The 24,440-nt window shown below is 35.1% G+C and overlaps 1 protein-coding gene across 9 annotated transcripts in view; it reads left to right on the forward strand.

Moving 5' to 3' along the window:
- B3galt1 (beta-1,3-galactosyltransferase 1) overlaps nt 1-24,440 on the forward strand; it is a 558,180-nt gene that overhangs the window by 243,205 nt on the left and 290,535 nt on the right. The window contains exon 3 of one of the 9 annotated variants that reach the window (XR_007350973.1): nt 1,413-2,534. The exons of the other annotated variants lie outside the window; for them this stretch is intronic. The gene's annotated coding sequence lies outside the window, so the exon portion shown is untranslated. Of the gene's footprint in view, nt 1-1,412; nt 2,535-24,440 lie in introns of those variants that run through there. 9 annotated transcript variants of the gene reach the window in all.

Here is a 24,440-nt window from a genome sequence, read left to right on the forward strand (position 1 = left end):
AATTGGGTTTTCTTTCCTTCCCATTCACTGATTTACTCATTATTTCCAGTGGCCTCTGCCTCATTGAAACCCATATAATTTATCAGTTTTTGTTTCACCTGCCTTACAACAGAATTTGACACTATGATCACTTGGTCCTTCTTGAAGAAATTCTTTACCTAGCTTCAAGGATACAAACCTTCCTGGGTTTCTTTCTATCTCTCCAGCTGTCTCCTTTCAGCTTTTATTGCTAATTCCTCATCATCTCCCTAACTCCAAATGTTGGAATACTTCAAGGCTAAACCTTTGATTCCTTCTGTATCTACATTCTCTTGCTACATGATTTCTTTATCAAAAGTTTTAAAATACTGTCTATACACTAACAACATCCAATTAACTTCTCCAGTCTGGACCTTACACTGGTGCCACATCCTTGACATTTACCTTCATATTTCCAATAGGACATCTGATAGAACTCTGAAACTCAGCATATGCAAAGCTTCCCACTATCTTCCCCCAAAAGTACCACCAATAGCTATCCCTACCTCCGTTGAAAGCAAATTCATCTTTTGAGTAGCTCACACTAAAATACTTGGGATTATCCTTGTCTACTCTCTTTTTATTATGGCTCAAGTCCCATATTTTACCAAATACTTTTGGTAATATCTTAAGATATGTTGCAGAACCTAACCACTTCTCATCCTACTTTCCAGTTACCATTTTTAGCACTTTATTACCACCACTCTGGTGTAATCCATCACGCATTCTCCCTTGGATATTTCAATAGCCTCTTAAATGGCCTCCCTGTCTCCAATCCTACCTCCAAGTCCATCCTTCATACAGAAGCCAAAGCAAATCTTTTAAATTATAAAAATCATCTTCTTTCAGCTCAAGTGCAATCCCATTTAATTTTAGATAATATCCAAAATCTTTACTTTAGCCCATGAAACTTTATTTGATCCAGCCCATTTACTTCTATGAACTCACTTCCTAGGAATCTCCCCTTGACCATTTCTTCCTTGAACACTAAAGCTTATCTCATCTGTGACATTGATCTGTGCTTTGAACGGTCTTCCTTAAGATATTTGCTGATCTTACACCCTCGTTCAAGTTTCTGCTTAACTGATGCCTTCTTAAATATTTCATAACTCTACTCTCCTGTGCTAACTAAAATGGTATTCATGTCTCCTTCTCTCTCTTTTCTGAGTATTTGTGTTTATTACTCTTTCAGTACCTGCTATATCTTTGTTTCTCTCAGTTGGATGTAATTTTCTTATAAGCATAGGCATTCTATCATTTCCCAGCTCCAAAATCAGTGCTCATTAGACATCTTCTCAAGGAAAGAATGAAAGAATAAATGACATCTTTATAACTATAGTACATAGACGGCACTATGCTAATTCCTTGAATCAAATTTTGCCTCTCCTTTGCAGTGGATTGGACTGAATGATCCACCTTCTTTCATATTTCCTAAATGGGACCGTGAAATAGCAATTAGAAATATAAGGATGAAAGGAACCTAAACACTCTTCAGAATCAGCTGCTGTCCTCTTGCAGGTAAAACACTCTGGCCACCATCTTTCTTTATTGAATATTTGTCTTACTTTTATGACTCTTTCAACCTTTCACAACATTTATGGGGATACTTTTCCAAAACTTAATTATTCTTGAAGTTGAACACATATGTTTAAGTCAAATCACATTTGAGCAGAAGAGTTAAAGCTCATTTCTTTTGCTGATCTTCTGGGGAAATAGAAAATTCTACATGCAAAGTGCTCAGGGAGATCAGCCTGCATGTTCAGTACAGGTATACATAGCAATAATGGCACTGTTGCTTGTTACGTTTGTAGAATGAATTATGTGTGTGGACAGAAAAGAATATTTTTAGCTATTTCAAGCACTTGAGGGTTTTGATCTTGAAACATGTTTTTACCTATTTGGTTTGTTTTTTAACTTTAAGTACTCTGTTTCATTCTCCACCAAAACATAGATACCAAAGTTCACCTAACAACACTAACTTCGAAATATTAATTTCAAGTTGTTGAGTGTCAAGGTAATAATTAGTTTATCTAAAGGACATGTTATAGTTTTAAATAATACACTTCTGTTTGCTTATGGAAGTGCTCAGCATTAATCTGAGGGTTGGGGTGAAGGTAACAGAGGGAAAAGGGAGGACCACAGAGGAGAAAGAATGATAATGTCTGGAAATTGAGGATCATTATTGGCATTTGTTTCATTGAAAAGGATTGAATGGAGGTTGGCACTGCTTTGTAATCTGATCATATTTATTTCTGCATAATGTGTTAGAGTGAATCAAATGACACGTCCACTATGTTGCACATGGGCCTGCAGTGGTGGGGAAGTACCATGGTGGGACTGCATTATTATTAAAGCTAGTCACAGAGGCATATTTCCATGATAGAAAATCTAGTCCTATTATTTTTTTCTATAAGTAGGACACAACTTACTTCTAATTTTGTAAAAATTATATGCATTATTATAAAAAATAAAAAATACATAAATTTTAAAAGGAAAGTAAAATACCATAAGGCTACCTACCATCTAGATAGAATAATTATTAATATTTTCACACTTTCTTCTTGTCTTTGTTCTATACATATTTTTAAATCTTAATGAGAATATGGTATTATACTAGTATATCATGACTTAATTTATATGAAAATATAAGCCTGTTCCTTACAAATATGTAATTTCAATATTGCATAATATCATCTTTAAATTTATAAAGGTCTAATTATTTTGCCATTTACCTATAGATATTTTGGTTACTTCTAGTATTAAACATCATTATTTTTTTCTATTTTTATTGCTTCTTTTTAGTTATGCATCACAGTAGAATCATTTTGACAAAATTATAAAAGCATGGAATATATCTTGTTATAATTCAGACCCCAGTACCTCTTTTCCCTCTTCCCTCCCCCACTGCCTGCTCTTTCTTTCTTTCTTTTTTTTTTTAAGAGAGAGAGAGGAGAGAGAGAGAATTTTAATATTTATTTTTTAGTTATCAGCGGGCACAACATCTTTGTTTGCATGTGGTGCTGAGGATCGAACCCAGGCCGCACGCATGCCAAGTGAGCGCGCTACCACTTGAGCCACATCCCCAGCCCCAAGCCTGCTCTCTTTCCAGTAATGATTTTTATGCCATTTAACCATGGTTAATCTTTTAAAATATTTCTTTTGGATGAACATGATGGTGATATTCACTGTGGTGCATTCATGTATGTACATAGGAAAGTTATGTCAGATTCATTCCACTGTCTTTCCTTTTCACATCCTCTCTGCCTTCCCTTCATTCCCCCTTATCTACTCCACTGATTTTTATACCTCCCTTGTTATTGTGGGTTAGCTTCCACATATTAGTGAAAACTTTCAACCTTTGGTTTGGGGGGATTGGCTTATTTCACTTAGCATGATAGTCTCCAGATCCATCCATTTACAGGCAAATGCCGTAAAGTCATTCTTTATGGCTGAGTGATACTTCAAAATTTGGTATACACATAAACGCACACACATACACACACACACACACATTTTCTTTATCCATTCATCTGTTGAAGGGCAACTAGGTTGGTTCTATAGCTTAGCTATTGTGAGTTGAGCTGCTATAAACATTGATGTAGCTGTATCACTGTAGTATTTGATTTTAATATATTTTAATATTTGGATACATGCTGAGGAGTGGGTTAAGTGGGTCAAATGGTGAGTCCATCTGAGTTTTTTTAGGACTTTCCATACAGCTTTCTAGAGTGGTTGTTCCAATCTGCCCCCCATCAATGACATATGAATATACATTTTTTCCAACATCCATCCTCACCAACATTTATTTTTACTTGTATTCTTCAAAATTGCCATTCTGACTCTAGTGAGATTTAATCTCAGTGTAGTTTTAATTTTCATTTCTATAATTGCTAGACATGGTGAACATTTTTTGTATATTTGTTGACCATTCATATTTCTTCAACATCATTAATTTTCATATAAAGTTTAAAATTATAAGTTCCTTTTAATGAAGAAGAATCTGGATGTCTGAATACTTGTCTTAAGAGCAGTGGGTATTTTTTCCTTGTGCATTTCTCATAATTTTAAAAATTATTTATTTAAATATGTGGTTATTTTGATTTGTTTATCTTTAAATGTGGTGAAACATTTTCTTGTGCTTTTAGTCATTGTGTTTCTTCCTTGGGGACATTTTCATACAATATGACAATCACCTGTTGGGTACAGTATTAACATGAATCCATCAATAAATAATTTCTCCCAACAAGATAAGAAAATTTATTCTCCCATCTATTATTTATTTATTTGCTATTTAATTTCTGTTAGTACTACAGAGAAATGTCAAGATCTTGGAGCACCTAACATATTAGAAAATATCTTTTGTTGGACTGTATCCAAGTTTTTATAAGTAAAATGGCACAAATCATTTAATTTATAGGCAATACTGTTCTATAAATACTGGTTTATTTCATATGTTGTTACTTCAAATCAAGTAAAATACTGTTTTCTCTCTACACTGTCACATATTTTCTTACGGCACTCTGTTCTACACACACACACACACACACACAAGCACACAACACATAGTCATTCATTCACTATTGACCTTTAGTTTTTTTCCCTTAGTGTTTGGAAAAGGGGAAAAACAAAATAGGATTCATACTCACATACATGTTATACATGTAAAACCTACACATATTAATGCTTTTAAAAAAAAAAAAACAGGTAACAGTTCATTTTATTTTCAAATACTTTTGTTACTAATCTATACAATTCATTTTTGTATATTTCACTTGTAAACTGTTTTGAAAATTTCTTAGGGCTTTCTTATGTCTTCATATGTCTATATATGAAGAAAAGCAGTTTACTTCATCTTTTCCAATCTACAAACCTTTAATTACCTACTTGCTTTATTGCACTGGCTAAAACTTCCCACATAGTGTCTACAGTAAATGTGGGCATCCTTATATTGAGTCTTTCAACCTTACATTCCATACACATTATTCTCATATATTCCTTATTATTTAATTTATTTTAATTACATGCACATGACAATAGAATACATTTATGCACTTTGATATACTATACATAAATGGGGTATCATTTCTCATTGTACATGTTGTAGAATCACATCAGTCATACAGTCATGTATGTACATAATTTAATAATGTCTGTTTCATTCTACTACCCTTACTATTCTCATGTCCTCTCCTTCCCTTCACTCCCCTCTACCTAATCTAAAGTAATTCCATTCTTCCCTAATTCTGCCCCCCACCATCATTGTGAATTAGCATCTGAATTATCAGAGAAAACATTTGGCCTTTGGTTTTTGGGATTGGCTTATATTGCTTAGCATGATATTCTCCAACTCCATCGTATTTTTACTCATTTTCTTCTTAACTTTTGAATACTTTATCATAAATGAGTGTTGAATTTTATCAAATACTCTTTCTGAATCTATTGGTATGACAATGTGCTTTTTCTCCTTTATTTTATCCATATGGATAAACATATGGTATAATAAATATTGAATTTCAGATATTAAACCAACCTTATATTACATTGTTGAACTCCAGTTGGCATGATCTACTATCCTCTCTTAATTCGCTGTGTTCATTTTACTAATATTTTTTTAAGAATGTTTTATCTACGTTGATACGAAATGTAGATCCGTTGTTTTCTATTGATGCCTCTTTTATCATTAGGTAATTGTCTAGTGTTTTAGTTTTTTTTATAACCTCCGAAACTGGATGGTATTGTTTTTTGATAATCAATTGTTTAGGTACATATTTACCATATTTTTGCTCATTCTTCCTCCTTACATTTCAGTCCTTCCCTTTGCAATCATTTCTCTTCTTCCTGGAGTACACTCTTTAAACTTTCTAGTGAGGTGTGTTGGTGATAGTATTTTCTATTTTATATTTGTCTAAAAATGTCTGTCTCTCTTTTGATTGGGTTAGGTCAGTGTACAATTGAAAATTAAAGTTTATATTTTCTCTTAACCCATTAAAGTTGATATCTCTCTGTCTTCTGAATTCATTGTCACTGTTGAAAAGTCTGTTTTCTTATAATTATTCATGTAGTATATTTTGCCTTTTTATCACTGATATTAAATCCATTCTTTGTCTAAGATTTTACAGTTTCCCTACAAGACAGAGGTATGGATTTTTATTTATTTGTTTCAAGGCTTACAATTCTCAGAATGCAGGTCTTTCATCACTTTTTAGTCCTTATCTTTGAAAGTTTTGCCCTCTTTCTTTCATTCTTGATCTGCCCAGTAGATATAGATTGGAACTTCATATTGTATCCACTACATCTCTTAACTTTAGTTTCCTATATTGTGCTTTTATTCTCTCTTTGTTGTGCACTAGTTAGTTCCCTCAGGTCTATTATTTAGTTCACTTATTGCTTTTTAAAAATATAATGTTTTATGGGAAAGAGAATGGGCAAAGATGTTGAAATTAGAGAACTGAAAATAATTCATTCAGGATTTGTCTTGATTTATGCAAGATGTATTAGTCAGAAATACATACGTGAGTGAACATTTTTAATGAAAAGCCTTTGTAAGCTATAGATAAACAACAGTCTTGTTTTGAATTGATAAGTTACAAATTCAGTTAGTATTATAGGGAATAAACCAGAAGGAGAGCCCAAGGTCATAGTTAAACCAACTCATGTGCTACTGAAAGGACCTTTAATTTCTCTGTCAAGTAATCTATGAACACTTTTAGAGAAAATAATATTTCGTTGAATTTTGTATTGGTGGAGGCAGAGCTACAGTTAAATTGGATGATCTTAGGTAAATTTGTGAAGTGTTATTTGTATATATTTTTCTATAATTTTAGTAATCAAGTTTGTACTAGTAAATGTAAGGGAGAAGGAAATTAATATTCATCAAGCATTTATGACATTCTGCATTAGGCATGATATATGTCTAATGACATGCCTTAGACATGGAGATCTTGAGTCTCAGGGAAAATCAATCTTGGTCATCTGACAGAGTTAATCTAATGCTTCAACATTTTACTGGCAGTCAGCTCAACTGCAGAAAGAGGCAGCTTAATCCTTTGGTTCTGTTCAGTCTAGAAAGAAGGCAATAATAATATACAAAAAGCATAAGGAGAGGAAGGGGAGGCAGGCCCTATAATTCTTGCAAATTTTAAAAGTGCTAACATTACTTCCTAGAAATAAATGACTGGCATTAATTGTATTTTCAAAGTAATTAGATTAGGACATTTTTTTTTCTGTATTAAAGATTCTGTACATATTATTTCTACTGAATAACTTTGATTATAGAGAATATAATAATGAAAGCCATTATGAGTCAAACTGTATTTTGAACTTAATTAGTATACAATGTCTAAAGGTCCAGTTTCAAAAGAACCTTACTCAACAAAATATGTCCAGTGTAGCATTATTACAATTAGATATTGCGATTTGTGCTAGATATGCAGTTTCTTAAATGTTAGTCAAAAAAAAAAAAAAGAAGTGAGAAAAGAAGATAGGAGAAAGAGATGGCAAGATAGGAAATAAAGAAGGGAAGGATAGGGGAAGGATCACAAAGGAAAGAAAAGTGAGTGGAATGGCCATGGTAAAGAATTACTTTTTTTAAAAACATGCTCTCAATTTTATAATCCAGGTCATCCAAAAGCACTCACACTAATTGTCAATGACATTGAAGAAATTGAGGCATATGTCACTAAAAACTATATAATTTCTTTTTTTTAAATAACTGATTGGAAAATATTGCTTTATTTGTCCTAAGATGGTAAATGTGCAAAAAAGAAGAATAAATACACAATCTCACTCATTTCAATCCTATATATAACATCTTCCAACCTATATTTGAACGTTTCTTAGGGTAACTCACTGCCCTTCTCTTTCTGCCTCCCTATCCCTTGGGCTATTAACCAAAATAGTCTTTTATTGGACATTAGAATGTGTTTTCTGTTGAGAGAAGGAAGAAGAGAAAGCAGAATGGGCAAGAAAAAGAGAAAAAAAAATGCCTGGTACATTTTATACAGGGTTTTGCACCCCTGAGGACTCCAGGTGAGGAAGGGACACTCTGCTACCCCAACTTCCAGAAAACAGGCTATAGTCATGCTGAAAGGAAAGAGCCTCCTGCCACTTGTGGAGGAATGGACTGAACAAGAAGCTAGAAACTGACCCAGTAAATTGCAGAAGTTAATGTAAAGTTTTAGCTTCCATTCCTTCCATTACTGACACCGTATTTTGGGTGGCAGACTTGATCTGCCTATACTTTGTCCAACTTGGATTTCTGAAAGCCTGCCAAATGTCCCATATACCTGGCTAATGAAACTCTGATGCTACGTGGTAATGAAGAAGACAGGAGAAAAGCATAATGTCTGTAGAGGCAGCATCTCAAAAAGAATTAAAGGAAAACAGAGTAGGAAAGAATACAATCAAGATAAAGTCTAAAAGAGCCACAGATGATAGGTACTATTCCTTCAGTTCCCCCTCCTCTAAACCTATAAATGGGACAATAACCCACCCACACAGGGGTCGTTCTCAATCCCTCTCCTGCCTCACCAGCAGATTCTCTGAACTCTGCCTCAAAAACCTTCCTGGCCTGTTGTTTCCACCTTTCTAAACTGCCCCCCAGCTTCCAATCCTATTATGGTACTCCACAACCTGTGATCATTAAAGCTCTTTCTAAATGTTATCCTTTAAATTCCTGGATGCTTGTTCAGAAGTTGTCTATGCCCCCGGGTTCTTAAACTAAAGATTTGTTAAGGTGTAAATAAAATGCTTGATTTTGCTGAGTCAATTGTACACTCACGTGCATTCAAATATAAATATCTGTAGATATATGTTTTAAAGTGTATGTATCATTGTATACATATTGTATATAACATACATGTAGATGTGTGTATGGATATACTTTTAAAGTCCTGAGAATAGTTGGCTGGTTGGGATATGAAATCTGAAATGATGATGGCACATTAAGAGTGTCAGTTTAACCTTGGTGCACTTCGTTTTATTATTTTGCTGCTCTCTAGTGTACTTCATTGCTGTGGACTTTAAAACATTAGTGAGCACATCTCCTTTGAGTCACCTTGGGTAGAACAGTGGATATCACACTGCTTAGAGCAGACTGCTTGGATTATTCTCCAAACTAGGTTCACTTTACTCATCAAACTGAAAAGTTATAAAAGAGAACAACTCCATTTCACCCTTCTATAACCCAAATAGAATTTTGAAACATTATTGAAATCATTCACACTATTGAATTGAAACTGAAAGATAGGTTTTTAGTAGGAATTCCTTTGAAATATTTGAGTTTTCTTAGTTGTCATGCAAAAAACAAAAACAAAACAAAACAAAAAAACAAAACAACCCATGCCTGCAATACAGTTGATACTAGAATTTTAAGCATCATTTATATATCAGGTATGATTGCACCTTAATATCTATGTGAAAGATGGTCCTTGTGCCACAAGTTATTACCTTGTTCCTTGTAAACAACCCAAAGGAAACAGATCTGATGACACTCAGTTTCTAACAGTGTACAAATGGAAAAAAATGTGAATATTCTACTTCTGTTAACTCTTAAAAGATACTATGCTAAAACTTAATGAAAAATGAAAGCAGAGCAGCAAAAATAATGAAAATAGGTTCATCTTTTTAAGCTCATATGAATTTTGTCAGCCTCTAATCTTTCCTCTATAGTATAAACATGATTAGAATTTTTTAAAACATGCTTTAGTAAAATATAGTCATTTCTTTTTCTATTTGAAGGGGATTTAGACTAGGACAAAGTAAGCTTTGCCAATGAAAAATCTTTGTGACTCTGTACAATGCAGACTAATGAGACCCACAAAAATTCAAACTGTTAATATTTATAATTTCTCAAAGGGATAAAGGTATAGACATAAAGCAAAGTTCAGGCAAACTTTTTCATTATCCTAAAAGAGCTAAGAACCCTGTTTTACTTTGCAAAAATTGATTGACCTCTTTAAACAAAGGGATACATACTTTGAACCTCAACCTGATATGATTTATGGTACTCATATATTTGGGAGATGACAAGATAGTGCTGATTATTCTTTGACATTACAGCATAAACTGTAGGTCATATAAGATGCAGAATAGAATTATGGTAAAATCATTTTGGAGCTATACCATACCTTTCTCATATAAATCTGTTCATAGTTAACCTAAAATAGCCTTCATTCTATTTTCTAGAGATTTATTTTTGAGATTACTAGAAGGTAAGATGGAGCAAAAATAATACAATTTGGTTTACACAAAATATTAATTAAACAATAAATAACTAGATACAATTTTAATAAGAGTTAAATTAAATAGAAAGGATTTTCTTTAATGCCTTTAATTATTGTTTTCCAAACCATGGCTAATCATCAAATCGATAGTGAATTTTTTTTTTCTCCAACAATTGAAAAACACCTCTGTTATTTGCAGAAGAAAAGGTATATTGAATATGATTCAGATTTCCTTTATTAAGAACAGGTAGAATCCATTAGAACTAATTAGTTTAAAGTGATTACAAAATGATCATTTCCCTTGGCTTGTGCTTTCTTACAGTAGAATACTAGTAATCTTTCTTTTCCCTAAGGAACCCAGCTGTCTGTATTTGTCTCCTCTGAGTGACCTAGTCATTCTAGGATGCCATCAGTGGGAAGGAGAACCACCCAGGCCAGAAGTTGCCCAGATTGCCTCAGTCCTGGGTTAGTTCATTCAACCCGTGCACCAAAATAGCACACCTGCACATGTTTCTACCCCATGTAATAATACCCTGATACTCAGAAAGTGGCTCCTCGACCAGCAGCAATCTTGTTTCCTTGAATCCTGTAGAAGAAACAAAATTTTCAGGCCCCAACCCAGAGCTACTGAATCAGAATTTACATCCCACAATGATTCCTGTGCACATGAACCTGTGTAAGCTGCCCCTCTTGGCCACTGTGTGCCCTCTTCCTGGCAATAACCCTAAGGCTCGTGGGTTTTCTTATAAGTATTGGAAAATATGTATCATGCTCCTTTGGCCAATTTATGCTAAAAATGCAAAGCTTGTTCTTTGTTATTTCTTAGAGACTAAATTAGTATGAAATTACTTATGTGGGGGTTTATTATTATTATTATTATTATTATTATTATTATCATTATTATTTTTATTATTATTGCCATGCCATTGGCTCTATCATATTGGTAAAGATATTTCACCTCACATAATTTTTTAAAGTATTATTAAATCTACTTTTATATTTTATCTCGATCCCCATGAAATCCAATGCTAGAGAATTAAATTATTTTACCTATCAAGACATGAAAAAAGGAGATTGGGATAATGGGAACATGAAGGCAACCTCATTCAAAAGCCACCAACCAAATGGCAACGATGGATATTCACATTAAATACCTGGAATTGTCACTTTAAAGTTATGACACATTTTTTTAAAAAGTCATTAAAATAATCTAAAACAAAAGCATACTTTATTTGAATGAAATTCTGAAATTACTTTAAAACAGAATTATTTGTTCTAGCCAACTTGTAGCATTTTTCTAATTAATGTCTCCTTCTTATTTTAATTTAAATAGTCTCTTCATGCCTGTGTTTTTTTCCTGAAGAGTAAGTCTGAGCCTTAGTTTTAAATATGCTACTCATTTTGCTATCTTACCATTGTATTCGTTAAGACAGGAAACAATTTTTCCTCTTATGATTTTACTCATTATATAATGAAGACGATTGTCAATTTTAGCTTCTCTGACTCACTTTGACTAAAGATAACAGTTCTTGCCCAGCCTCTATTCCTATTCTCCTTCCTCCTCCCTAATTAATGTTATAGCAACTAAATTACATATAAACTAAATCAGATGAGAATTAAATATCCTTTATAGGAAATTGAAGTTGGAAAATCTTTGTGAGTAGACTTTATTTTTCCCACCTTTCTGTTATGTCTTTCATAAGAATTTAAACTATGTATCAATGAAGTATATGATGAACATTTGAAATAATTCAAGATTTACAGTAATCTCAATAATTCTATTCTGACTCAGAAAAGTTTAAAATATTTAGAAATCAACTATCAGCTTATCTCCATACAGACAGAATTTTCTGGAATCACTGCAGTAGTGCCAACAGAACATTTAAGAGCCTGTCTCCTAGATTTTTATATGTGGTGATTACATCATCCTCCATGTTTATCTCCTAGCTCAGCCCCAACTTCCAATTGTGGCTACATAGGCCGCAATTATTTAACTCATTGTTCCTCATGAACCTGTCTTGAATTTCCATAGTTTGTTCATTTCTTTAATATGACACCTTCCCTTAAACAATAAATCATCTAGCTGAAACAGAATTGGATTCAAAGTCACAACACAAGGCTTTTGACCCCGAAGCTGCTGCTGCTGGTGGCTTTGGGTCTGGGAGAAGCTACCTGAGCTCCACATGTCTGTGGCAGTGTTAGGACTGACACTGAACTTAGAGGGCTATGTTGAAGACATTAACTGCTTTTTATAAGTTCTTCTGAACCAATGTTTAAAGAAGCCAAAACTACTAACTGTTTTCTACTGCTTTTATTAAGCCTTCCCCATTGTTCTGCACATCCTTTTAAATGTTTCTCTTGCTCTCTTCTAGAAATGATGTAAGATGACTTTTCTGCCTGCTCTGATAAAAGAGAAAGAATCTGCCCTTCATAATTTATATTCACTTTGTGTTTTGAAAAATTTTGCTCAGTTGTATCCAGTTTTCTTTTCTAAGATGTTTCCAGTTTTAAAATAAAGCTTAAGAAGTGATTCTTTTATGAGGTATCCCACAAAACACAACGCTCTACAATTGGGAACCCAAGTGGAAGTCTTTGTGGTATGCTTGTTCTGTTTTCATTGTGCTTGTTCTGTTTAAAATGTGGTCCAGTCGGGGCCTCTGATTTCCTCTTGGAAATCTCCACATTTGGAAGAGGGAGAAAAACTCAGGCACAGTTTCTGCCTAGGAACAAAAGGACAAATTGTGATTTAGAAGCTTTTATTTGTGTTTATGCTCCAAATAATATGAGATATAAATCTAGCAGAATGCTTTTACAAAGAAAGGAAGGAGTATTTGGAATGACACTGATTTCATTGTTTGAAAAGTACGTTATGCTCAAAGTGGTTAAGAATATACCCAGGATGTTGATGGAAAACAAGTCCATAAAGTGGAATCTGCTGCTTCTATCTGGTTTTTAAAATGCATAGATTTCATAGGATGAGCAAAATCTTTTCAGTACTACAATATCCTATAGATCTTTGTAGTATTTTATATTAAGGCTTTTCCACATATTTACAATATGTGTTAAAAAAATTCTCCATGTAGAATATTTTAAACCGTGAACTTAAATCCCTTGTTATAAAAACATAGCTGCAAATACTCTCATAGATTTCCTAGGTAAATATGAATAATAAGGAATCAGATTTAACAGTGATTGATTCATAGTTTGATATTTAGTTCAGACATTTTGGAGGAAACTATATAATAATTATGCTTGCAGCTGGGTAAATAACAGAGGGAAATTATAATTTATGGACTATATGCATTAGAATGATGGGACTTATCCTTTAGAACAGGACTGACTTTTTAAAAATATAAACAGAATATAAAATATATTTAATAATCAGAAATGCAATCAGTTTAATATTTATTTAAAATCAAATAAGAAATTTATTTTGAGCAAGGACTGCCTGGATGCTTTCAGGTTAACTGAGATCAGATTGATACTTCTTTCTACATTTATGCATTATAGTTGTACATAATGGCCAGATTTGTTGTTACATATTCACACATGCACACAAGGTGATATTTTTTTTGAAATTCTTTGAAGTCTTAATGCTCTGGCAAATGGAATAAACTGGACTTAAGGAAAAATACATATAACATGATTATACACTGCATATGAATATGTACAGTATGTTGGGATGAGAGTTGATAAATGTCCAGAAAAAAATGATGTATTAAAAATTATTTGAAAATGAAAAGTTAAAATGTTAACCAAGTTAAATCTTTGTTTTGAGGTTCTGGTAATGGAACATTGAGCTGTGTATAACTTATATAAAGTTTCTGTAACTTGAACTTAATTAACTTTGAAGAATAATGTACACGGCATTATGCTTGTTGTCATTTAGAAATAAAATTAGGCCAAAGAGGGCATTGGAAAGGTGTTGGGGTAGGAATCAGGAGATGAAGCAGTTTTAGTGCAACCCATGACCTCGAATGTGGTGCTGCTTTTCTCTATTCCTTCTGTGAGGACTTTGCCTGTATTAAGTACAGTTGGCTACATCAACAGGGAATCAGACATATATTGGCTTTAAACACACGCAGTTTTATTTTCATCATGTAATAGGAAGTTTGAAAATGGGTAGCTTAGGGCTAATGCAGTGGCTTATGAATGTCATTACTGCCCCAGGCTCATTCCAGCTCTCCTAGCAGTTGGTTTGCAACCTTATTGTTGTCCTCCAGGCATTATGTCACGTTAAAGGCAAACAAACCAGCAACAGAAGCAAAACTACTCATGTCTTATCAGAAAGGCCAAAGCTTACCCAGAATACATGTACTCCCAGAAGAAATCTGTTGAGGACTCAGTAGCCAGAACTGGATCACATGGAGACTCCTTGATTAAAGGAAGAACAGAAAATGGAATTGTCATCATTGACTTTGACCAAAGTTGATCCAACACCTGGTTCAGATCGGTACAATGCTGTCAGAAAAAGGAAAATGGATTTCCATTGCCCATCTAACCATCATCCACAAGGATCTTACAGCCCCTACCGAAGAAGGAGGTTTTAGATAAGGAGCACCCACAGTTCAACTCAAAGTTAGAGGCACAGCCCTCCAATCACCAAGTCTGCCAAAGATGTCTGACACAAACTGCAATGAATTTGCCAAATAGCAAGGCTGAGAACACAGTCTTCCACAAGACTGCCCTCACTTCAGACATGGGCCACAAGTCCAGTGGTACCCAGGGCCACCCATATATCAGACCATTCAACTACATAGATTCCTTACAGACCTCCTCAGGTTCAATAACTGTTAGGACAACTTGCATAACTCAAAAGTTATCTAGTTTAAATTACAGTAAAAAGAAACAAACTAGAACCAATCCAAGAAAGAGACATGTAGGGCAAAGTCATGGAAGAGTTCAGATACAGACCTGCAGCCACCTTCTCTTGAAGCATCACCTCCTGGTGACTATAATGTGTGACACAACTCAGAGAGGGCTGCCAAGTAGGGGAGCTCACCTGAGCCTTGGTGTGTAGAGCTTTTACTGGGGCTCTGTCACATACTGCCTGTGTGCTGATGTCTGGTCTCTCCTCCATCCCAGAAGTTCAGAATTTAGTTTCTAGTTCCTCCAGAGGTCTAATTTGATGGATTATGTTCCTAAACTCTGATCAGATATCACATGGTTAGACTAGGGTGTCCAAAGCCTTTGGCAAGCAGGCACTCCCATCAGGTAGGACATTCCAGGGGCTTAGATATCACTACCCCCAGTCTTTGGATTAAGCTGTATTTGGATAAAGTTAATAGTTTACTACACAAAAAGAACTGGTAACATATGATGTACTTGCACATAATTTTGGCAGCCAAATGTACCACCCACCAATTCATAGTGTGATGTTCCTGCTTAATGTAGAATATCACTCTCCATATTCCCTATCCTCTGTGTGTGTGTGTGTGTTTTAACTTTGAAACTTTTCCTCCCGCTCCATCTTGTCCAATGGTGCAATCAAGCTTCTTAAAATACTGCCAGCATAGAGGTTTGGGAAGCATTCTTAGTACCAGTAAATAAATGCTGTTTTCACCAGTGTGTCTGCATTGAGCCAAACCTACTCAAGGTCAAGATGCATGCTCATTCTTTTGCTTTTCCTTTGCCCTACCTTACCCCTGGCCATCTCTCAGCATTCAACAGCATAGCCTGGATTCTGCTGCTCTGCCCCCATGAGCTGGGCACAGGTCCTGGAAGGAACCTCTCTCTAGCATGGGAAAATGAGCCATCACCTGTGCTGGCTCAGTCCTGTCACAGCAGCACATCCCTGGTCTCCTCAATACCATGAAGAGTTGCTCTGCAACAGATGCTCTCCTGCTGTTGCTGCTGCTACTGCTAATAGAACCTTCCACCTGGGGCACAGCCATATGTTTCACCAGATCAGTGGTCATTTTATTTCTCAGATGGCTAGCCCGCTGGTTTACTGCTCACCTGCACATTAAAATACTTGTGAAAGCCCTCAATGAAGCAGGAGACTTGTGTGTTACATTATTTTGTTAAGCTGTCTACAAAAAAATATTGCACTTAGTAAAACTGAGACCCAAAGAAGTTAAATAGTTTGGAAAAAGTTACAGAGGCTGTGAGTGGATGAGCCAGCATAGAAATTCTGTCTTCTTTGTCTGCTTTGCCCAGGCTCCCTGCCAGAAAAAAAACTAGGTCCAGCAGACTTTATTGCATCAGATTTTCTGTGTGCAGAAGCTTGTGAAGCATCATATCTACATCTCTAAATGGCAACTTCCTGAGCTGGGAGAAAACCAAGACCAATTTTGCCAAGGAAGTGGACCTCTACCTTCATGACTCTGGACTCTAAGCCTCTCTCTGGCTCAAAAACCTAATTAATTTATTAATCTAAACACTTAAATGTTAAATTATTGAATCTTATCCATTTCATAAAGTTACTGGGTTCAGTTTTATCAGTCTGCTGTTACTGAGAATGGAATTGTAGAGTTTCAGATCAGTTGAAGGGAATCTAGCTTTCATTTTACAGATGAGAAAAATTAAGTGGAGACCCTCACCAAATAAGCAAAATAGCCAGATTAGAATGAGAGCCCAGATCTGGTTCTTCCTTTCCTACCATCTTCTATGGGAATGTTTTAGTTTTCTGCCTTGAGAAGGAAATAAAAAAAATATAAATCAATCTTGTCAGAGACTTTCGACCCCCTTCTACAGTCCCACCAAATACTCATGTCTGTCTGCTCTAATAAATGATTAAAGACTCTAGTTTCCAAAGGTCCTAAATTTTGGTATAGCCAAATGACTAAGTTCTAACAATCAGCAGTAAATATAATTTGCTATGTCTAGAGTGTCTTAGAAGAGGCAGAGTGAGTTTCATCTCCTACCTGGAATGCAGATATATTGCTGGAGCTTTAGCAGCCATTATGAACAACCAGGTTACAATGGAAATGGAAGCATCAAGATAGAGAACCTGGGGTTAGACAGCAAGAAGATGCCATTCCAGCCCTGGATTGCCTTTCTAGACGTGTTTGTCTATTTGTGAGAAATGAAATCTTGTCCTAAATCTAAAATGAGTTTGCTTTTATTTAGATTTTCTGTCACATTCAACCAAACATATTTGATTAAATTTCTAGAAGTAAGATAAATCTAAAAGGACTTAATCTGAGTGATCTCTGGTTTTATCTTTTGCTTCTTAATTAATAGTTAAAATTTCTTGTTCAAGAATGTGTTTGATCCAATTCATTTCCTCTCTCATTTTGTATTATTCATCATATAACTCACATTCCCCCTTATCAACATATAATTTTATACTAATACTTGTTGCTTTCTGAGCATGTCTTGAATCTCCGAATAATGGCATGCACTGCTTAGCAAGGGGACATGTTCTGAGGAATGTGTCAACAGGGGATTTCATCATTGTACAATCATCATACAACATGCTTCATGCAAACTCAGATGCCTGGGAAGTCACTGGGCAATATCATCTTGTGGGATTCAGTCTAACATTGACTGAAGGTTGGTTATTTGACACATGACTGCATGTTATAATCTATTTGGGACCAAGGTCCAATTATCTCTTTGAATAACTTCTGATTTCTCATTACTGAAAACACATACCTCTCAGTAAATACTTAGGTTATTGTATTGTGAATTATTAATGTTTGTTATCAATATAAGTTATTTATAACAGCCTAAAGCAGCAGAGACAAATTTGTGAAGCAGGATAGTATACTCTCCATATAGAAACAGAATCACAGAGTTTCAGAATCTGCATTCTAACCTTCCCAGGATGCTCCCAGAGGTAGAGCCTGAACCAGACCCCAGCCTTCAGATACATATGGAGCTTCCGCTACACACTGCTGCCTTAAATTCACAAATAGCTTTATGCTCTTTTCTTCATCCTGTATGGCATACTTCAGATGGGGTCCCTGACACCTAGAAGCTGATCATTAAAACCATTAACATAATTTCCTCATATTAGCAAATAATCCTCCCATTCCCCTGCTCTGTTCTACTGTTAGCCACATCCCCTAGGGTCATGTCAACAGTGGCTTTACTGTCCACAGCAAGCCTGCTTCCCCTTCCCTAGTGCAGATCATCTTTGGGAGCTGTTTTGGGATGTCACCTGGTCATAAGATTTCCATCTAGCTCTAAAGTCCAGCTCATCTGAATGTTTCGATGAGTGTCACAACAGCACACTTTGGTGCCACATAGTAAGTATTTTATCTACTCAGGGAATCTGAGTCTATTCCATCTGAAACTTAACAGAAACTACTGCCATCTCCCAATCTAATTTTGGTCCCCAGCATTATTACCATTAAAGGCTCATAATTGCATTTTCCCCTTTAGAGTTTGTATTACATTATACCAAAATGCAAGTGCTTTCAGTGGGGGAAATATAGCATAAAGTTATTATCCTTCATTCTTGCTCTTTGATCAGATAAACAACTGTACCAGACCTATCTTGCAATTTGATATTCTCCACAATATTTTAAGGTGTTTGGTTTTCAGTACACAATTTTGTAACTCTAGTCCTTTATTATCTGTAAGATTATTTCCTTCCTTTTTCTATTTTGTAGTGAAACTACTTATTTTACTATCATCTCAAAATTAAGTGTAACAGGTGATCCTAATCTCAAACATGAACATCCTTTCCATCCCATCTCTTCTCTAAGGGAGTGGGAAGAGACAATGAAACATGCAAGTTCATCTCAGATAATTTTGTATAGTCCATTCATTCTAAAAAAAATTGATTATATTTATTATTGTTTAGATGAAAGTATGAATACTTGTGAAGAAAGCCCGTAAAGTTTAAGGATCCACCCTGGATTTTTTATCTAAAGTGTGACAAATCTCTGCAACTTAGTTTGAAAGATAAACCAGTGGCAGTATGACTAAGATAAAATAAACTACATGTGTTATTCCCCAGTAACCCTGAAGGTATCTCAAGACCAAAAACCTAAATCAGTTATTTCATAGCTACGTGAGAAAGTAGAAATTGCATGATTTCCCAAATTTTGATAAGCTGTACCTACAGTTCCATTTTTCTTTAGCCTTGATGTCTTTGGAGGAAGACAAAGGAGTTATGATGTGTCCTCAAGTTTCTCGAGCCACATAGGAATAGCGGCCTCTAGTGGTTGTTCAGTTCTTCACTGGAGCCTAGCAAATGTTAGAATGGTGCACTTTGCAGTGGGTTTGGTGATGCTTTTTTTTATTTATTGGTATATATTTTATTTTATTTTTATTGGTGCATATTAATTAGACATGTGTAAAACATAAATTGAACAATGTCACTCTTTATTATAACTGCTACTACCTCCTCTCCTCACTCTCCCTGTCCCCTTCGATCCTGCTGGCCTCCCTACCTGTGTATCAAGAGGAAAGGGGAAAAGTATTGGTGCACAGCTGGGCACCCTCTGCCATAGGATGATTCTAAATTCAAAAAGGGTCAGTATACCAAGAAAAGGTGAAAGTAAATAAAAAGATATTTGTTTTGGCTAACAGGAAATGAAATAGAAGGCATGGGTGTAAACATCTTGAAAAGGGGTAGAAAAATCCATTTTTTAAGTCTAGAGAACAGGTAATGTAAAGTGCTGGTACCTAATAAGGACCCAATTGAGGACTCCATGACCACTACATTGCATTCTAATCACCTGGGACTCTTGGGAGACAAACAGCAGATTCAAAAGCAAGATCACCTTGCAGAATTGTGCAGTTTAGGTATTGCACGAGAGTGTCCTGCCAAGAAAGTTGGAAGGGATGAAAATCGCCCAATATTCTCCCTGTAGGCTGCTCCTTCTGGGAGTGGTCTGCATCCTCTGAATGTACAGTATGTTTTTCTTGCACAAAGTCATCTCCTGTCTAAGGAACTGCAACCAGATGAGGAGCCTTTTTCTAATTCAACCACCAAGAGGAGGTATTTTATCTGAAATTCACACAAAGGGGCCAAATGGACTGGCAGAGCCCAGTTCAAGAATAGGGGTGACTTGGACCAGTGAAAGCAGATATGTGAGAAGCACCAGTGTATACCCCCTAGGTGGGCATCCTGGAGCACACTGGAAGGGGCATGAGAAAAGGCTTCTAGTGTCTCAGAGCTGGATCTTCACATTATAACACTGCTATTTCATTTAAAATAATTCTTTTTTTTTTCTAGTACATTAGACCGACTATGAAACATTTCTGTCATGTTCTAGGGTTTTAAAGACTTAGTATAAGGAGATTGTTCTTAAACCCTTATCTTCACTACTTATTACTGCTAAGAGCTTGCAAATACATCAATTTTTGCTTGCAAGGGGAAAATTCCCAGAATTTGAGGCAGGGAGAAGTGGGTCTAACTTTGTCCCTAACTAGATGAATGACCTTAAGAGTCTTTTCATGGTTATGAGTCTACATTTTCTCAGCTGCAGAATGCCTTCATTTTGCTAGTACTGATGATTCCTTGAGTGCCTGATTATCAATTTCCCCTTCAGATCTGACATTTCCAGATTCTAGGGTACACAGCAATCATATCACTTTAGACAAAGGTATTTTTGTAAAAATTGAGAAAATCTAGAAATGTACAGCCTTAACTTTATCAGTTTTTATGGAAATAAAACCAATTATTTCAAAAATAAAAGTAAAATATCTTTTAAAATGTATATTTTCAAAGATATTATACTTAGTAACACTAATATTTTTACTTAGTAGATATTTTACTTAGTGGTACTAAGTACTAAATTATTTTACATAATAGTACAAATATAAAGCAAATAAACAAAAATAAATTCATAACAATTTAATGTGTGCTCTTACATGTTTTAGAACAGTGTTTATTACATAGCAAACACACTAGAGGTATATATTATTATCATAATTTTCCTGTTAGGAATACTCTTTTCTCACTGAAACAAGTATTATACAATAAAGAGTCCAACTGTAATAAAAAATACTTCAAAATGAAAATTGAATTTTTGTGGAGTTTGGAATGAGTTTTTAGGTTCCTTTATTCTGGTGTTGCCTTCTCTAAGGGTACCAATGAGCCTTTACTGAAATCATTTTTTCCTTTGGGAAAACCAATTGGAATGACTAAGCATACAAATGTGGTATATTTCCAAACAATATATTATCTTTACACTTTAATTGAATAGTGAATTATATTTTGTTATTCTATGAAACATTTCTACTCCTTGAATTTCTTCATTGGTCACCTTTATCTTCTCATTTCATATTCTTTCATTTCTTATGCCTTAATTTCATATTCTTTCATTTCTTATCCCTTAATATCAGTCCTCATCAAGCCTTAAGTGGTGAATGTGTTGTTAAACATCTTCAGGAAGATACTATTCTATCCCTGACTATATGATCTAAACACAGCACCAAAGTTTATTGTGTATCATTATTAAAATATTTAATCCTCATGCAAAGAAGAACCTTGATTTTAGACAAGAATTTCAGATTTTTAAAAAGTCATCAAGGATAATTGAATCCAGGTCAACCCTTAGATCTTAACCTAAAAGCTATTCATATCATAAAAGTGAATGGGAAGAGTAGTAGCCGTCAACATGAATAAATAATAACAGGGTCTACCTGAAGTAACCCAATAGGACATGATGTAAGGGAACTGTGGCTAATAAAATGTTAGACCTAGAAGTAAACTGAGAGCTCAAGTAGGTAGGGGTTCTTTTCACATGAGGAGATTGAGGTCCAGAGAGGCTTGGCAACACCCAAGAAATCACATCTGTTGAGTGGCCCATGTGAACTTAGAAGACCACTGACCACAATCAGGATCTCTTTCTATCTTCTGTGTTCCCAAGAAAACATGCAGAATCCATGGCTGCATTCCAACCAGTGCCACCTAATGTTGTGCCCTGGGCTCAATCAAGAAACCCTTCTGAACCTTCTGGACCTCCCATCTGTAACACTATAAGCCTAAACCAGACAGAGGCTTAGAAACTTTCTTAGACCTAATTTTCTCTGACTCCTTGCCATAGATTATTTTTCCTGGTAATAGAAACCAGATCTTTTTCTTTGACACAATTTAAACTTGTAATTTTGGAACTATGAATGTGATACTCTTAATCATCAAGGCATTTTTTTCTAAACACTTAAGTTGATGTGATTTTCAGAAATTCAGAAAACAAATTTCTCAATCACTTTTCCTAGTGATTGAAGAGAAGGTAAAAGGATGGATAAAAGGGACGTAATTACATGGTACATTTAGTCAACAACTGTACAGGCAAAATGTCAAAAATAAGGGCACCATCAGGTGTTTCAACTGTCCCATGACTCACCATGCTATGGATTTGCCTCTGGGGATCTATGTTTATTAGGAGAGTAGCGGCATAACCTAATTCAGATCATGACCTCTATGTACTGGCCTAGATTCTAATTCTGACTCTTCTACCTGCAAACTGTATGACTTTGACCCAATGACTTTTCTAAACTTTAGTTTTCTGATATGTGAAATGGGAATAAGGGCAATGGTTACCTCATGGTGGCTAAGAGAATAAACAGAGGTAGTATATTTAGATTAATTTACTATCATGCCCAATATGTAGTTAGCACTTTAGAAATGTACTTTCTGAGTAGTTAGCTCCTGTGCTGTACAAGTTGTTAAATACTTTGAACATCTCCTCCTATCTACATTGAAGAGTGATTAGTTAGGACAAGGACATCACCCAGCACAGAGCATCTTGCTCAGTGCCAGCTCACTGAAGGTGAGCTCAGGAAGCAGGGATTGGGTGAGTCAATGGTAGATGACCAGCTAACTTTCCAAAATAACACTAAGCATTGTAAAAACCAACACTCTTAGATGATCACCCTTCCTTAACATCCATACTCTTAGTTTTATCCTTTTCCCTCTCTTTCTATCCTACAGCTGGTAAAAAGGAAAACAGTGTATGCAATGAGAATAAAGAGTATTTTAGCAATTTGGATCTCACACCTGATTTTCATTGCTAATCCAAAAAAACTTATAGCAAATATTCCACAAAAGGCTTTGCTTATTTATCTAAAAATAACTTTAAGACTGTGTTTTATTTTCTCCTTACCAAAATGTAAGACTACATTACCAGTCCAATTAAGCAAAATTATCTGTTGAATGACTTGTAAGGCACCTACTGACTTTAATTGACAAAGTTCATTCTGTATGCTCTTTCAGAGTATTTTTTACATATTTTTCCATTTGATTGCCAGAAAAAGGTCCTACAACTCATCATTTAACATTTATATATCATATATAATCAATGAAACATTAGGTAAAAAGAATGGCTCTATCTTCTGAGTCTTCTACCTTAAAATAGATGGCACAGAACTGACATGATATGCTAAATGATATACAAACCAAATTTGTGTGATAGACTTACATTTCAACAAAATGACCTATGTCAAAACAGTGCACAAAAAACTTATACTGTATATATAATTTACTTTTCAAAGTCACAGTTCTCATTCCAATCTATTAGGGAAGTCTCTGGGAGGTATGAGGATATAGAAGATAGAACCAGACAGTTACCGAACATACTTCATTTTAATTCTGTGTCTGGCATGCATCTGTGGGAATTTTGCACATATCATATGCATAACTCTTGACCAGTCTCATGCAGTGTCTATATCTCTCTGAGTTCAGAAGTAACTTTCCCACAGGTCGCATAACTAGACATAGCTGAGATAGAATTGCAAAGTCCCAGTACTTTCCCTTATACCATGTTTCTGGGATAAAGTAAAATTCAATCTTTTTTTTTTATTGTTGGTTGTTCAAAACATTACATAGTTCTTGATATATCACCTTTCACACTTTGCTTCAAGTGGGTTATGAACTCCCATTTTTAGCCCATATACAGATTGCAGAATCACATCAATTACACATCCATTGATTTACATATTGCCATACTAGTGACTGTCATGTTCTGCTACCTTTCCTATCCTCTACTATCCCCCCTCCCCTCTTCTCTCTCTACCCCCTCTACTGACCTTCATTTCTCCCCCTTGTATTATTTTTCCCTTTCCCCTCATTTCCTCTTGTATGTTCTTTTGTATAACCCTGAGGGTCTCCTTCCATTTCCATGCAATTTCCCTTTCTGTCCCTTTCCCTCCCACCTCTCATCTCTGTTTAATGTTAATCTTCTTCTCATGCTCTTCGTCCCTACTCTGATCTTAGTTACTCTCCTTATATCAAAGAAGACATTTGGCATTTGTTTTTTAGGGATTGGCTAGCTTCACTTAGCATAATCTGCTCTA

Source organism: Marmota marmota, unplaced genomic scaffold, assembly GCF_001458135.2.
Source record: "Marmota marmota marmota unplaced genomic scaffold, marMar, whole genome shotgun sequence".
Lineage (NCBI taxonomy): Eukaryota > Metazoa > Chordata > Mammalia > Rodentia > Sciuridae > Marmota > Marmota marmota.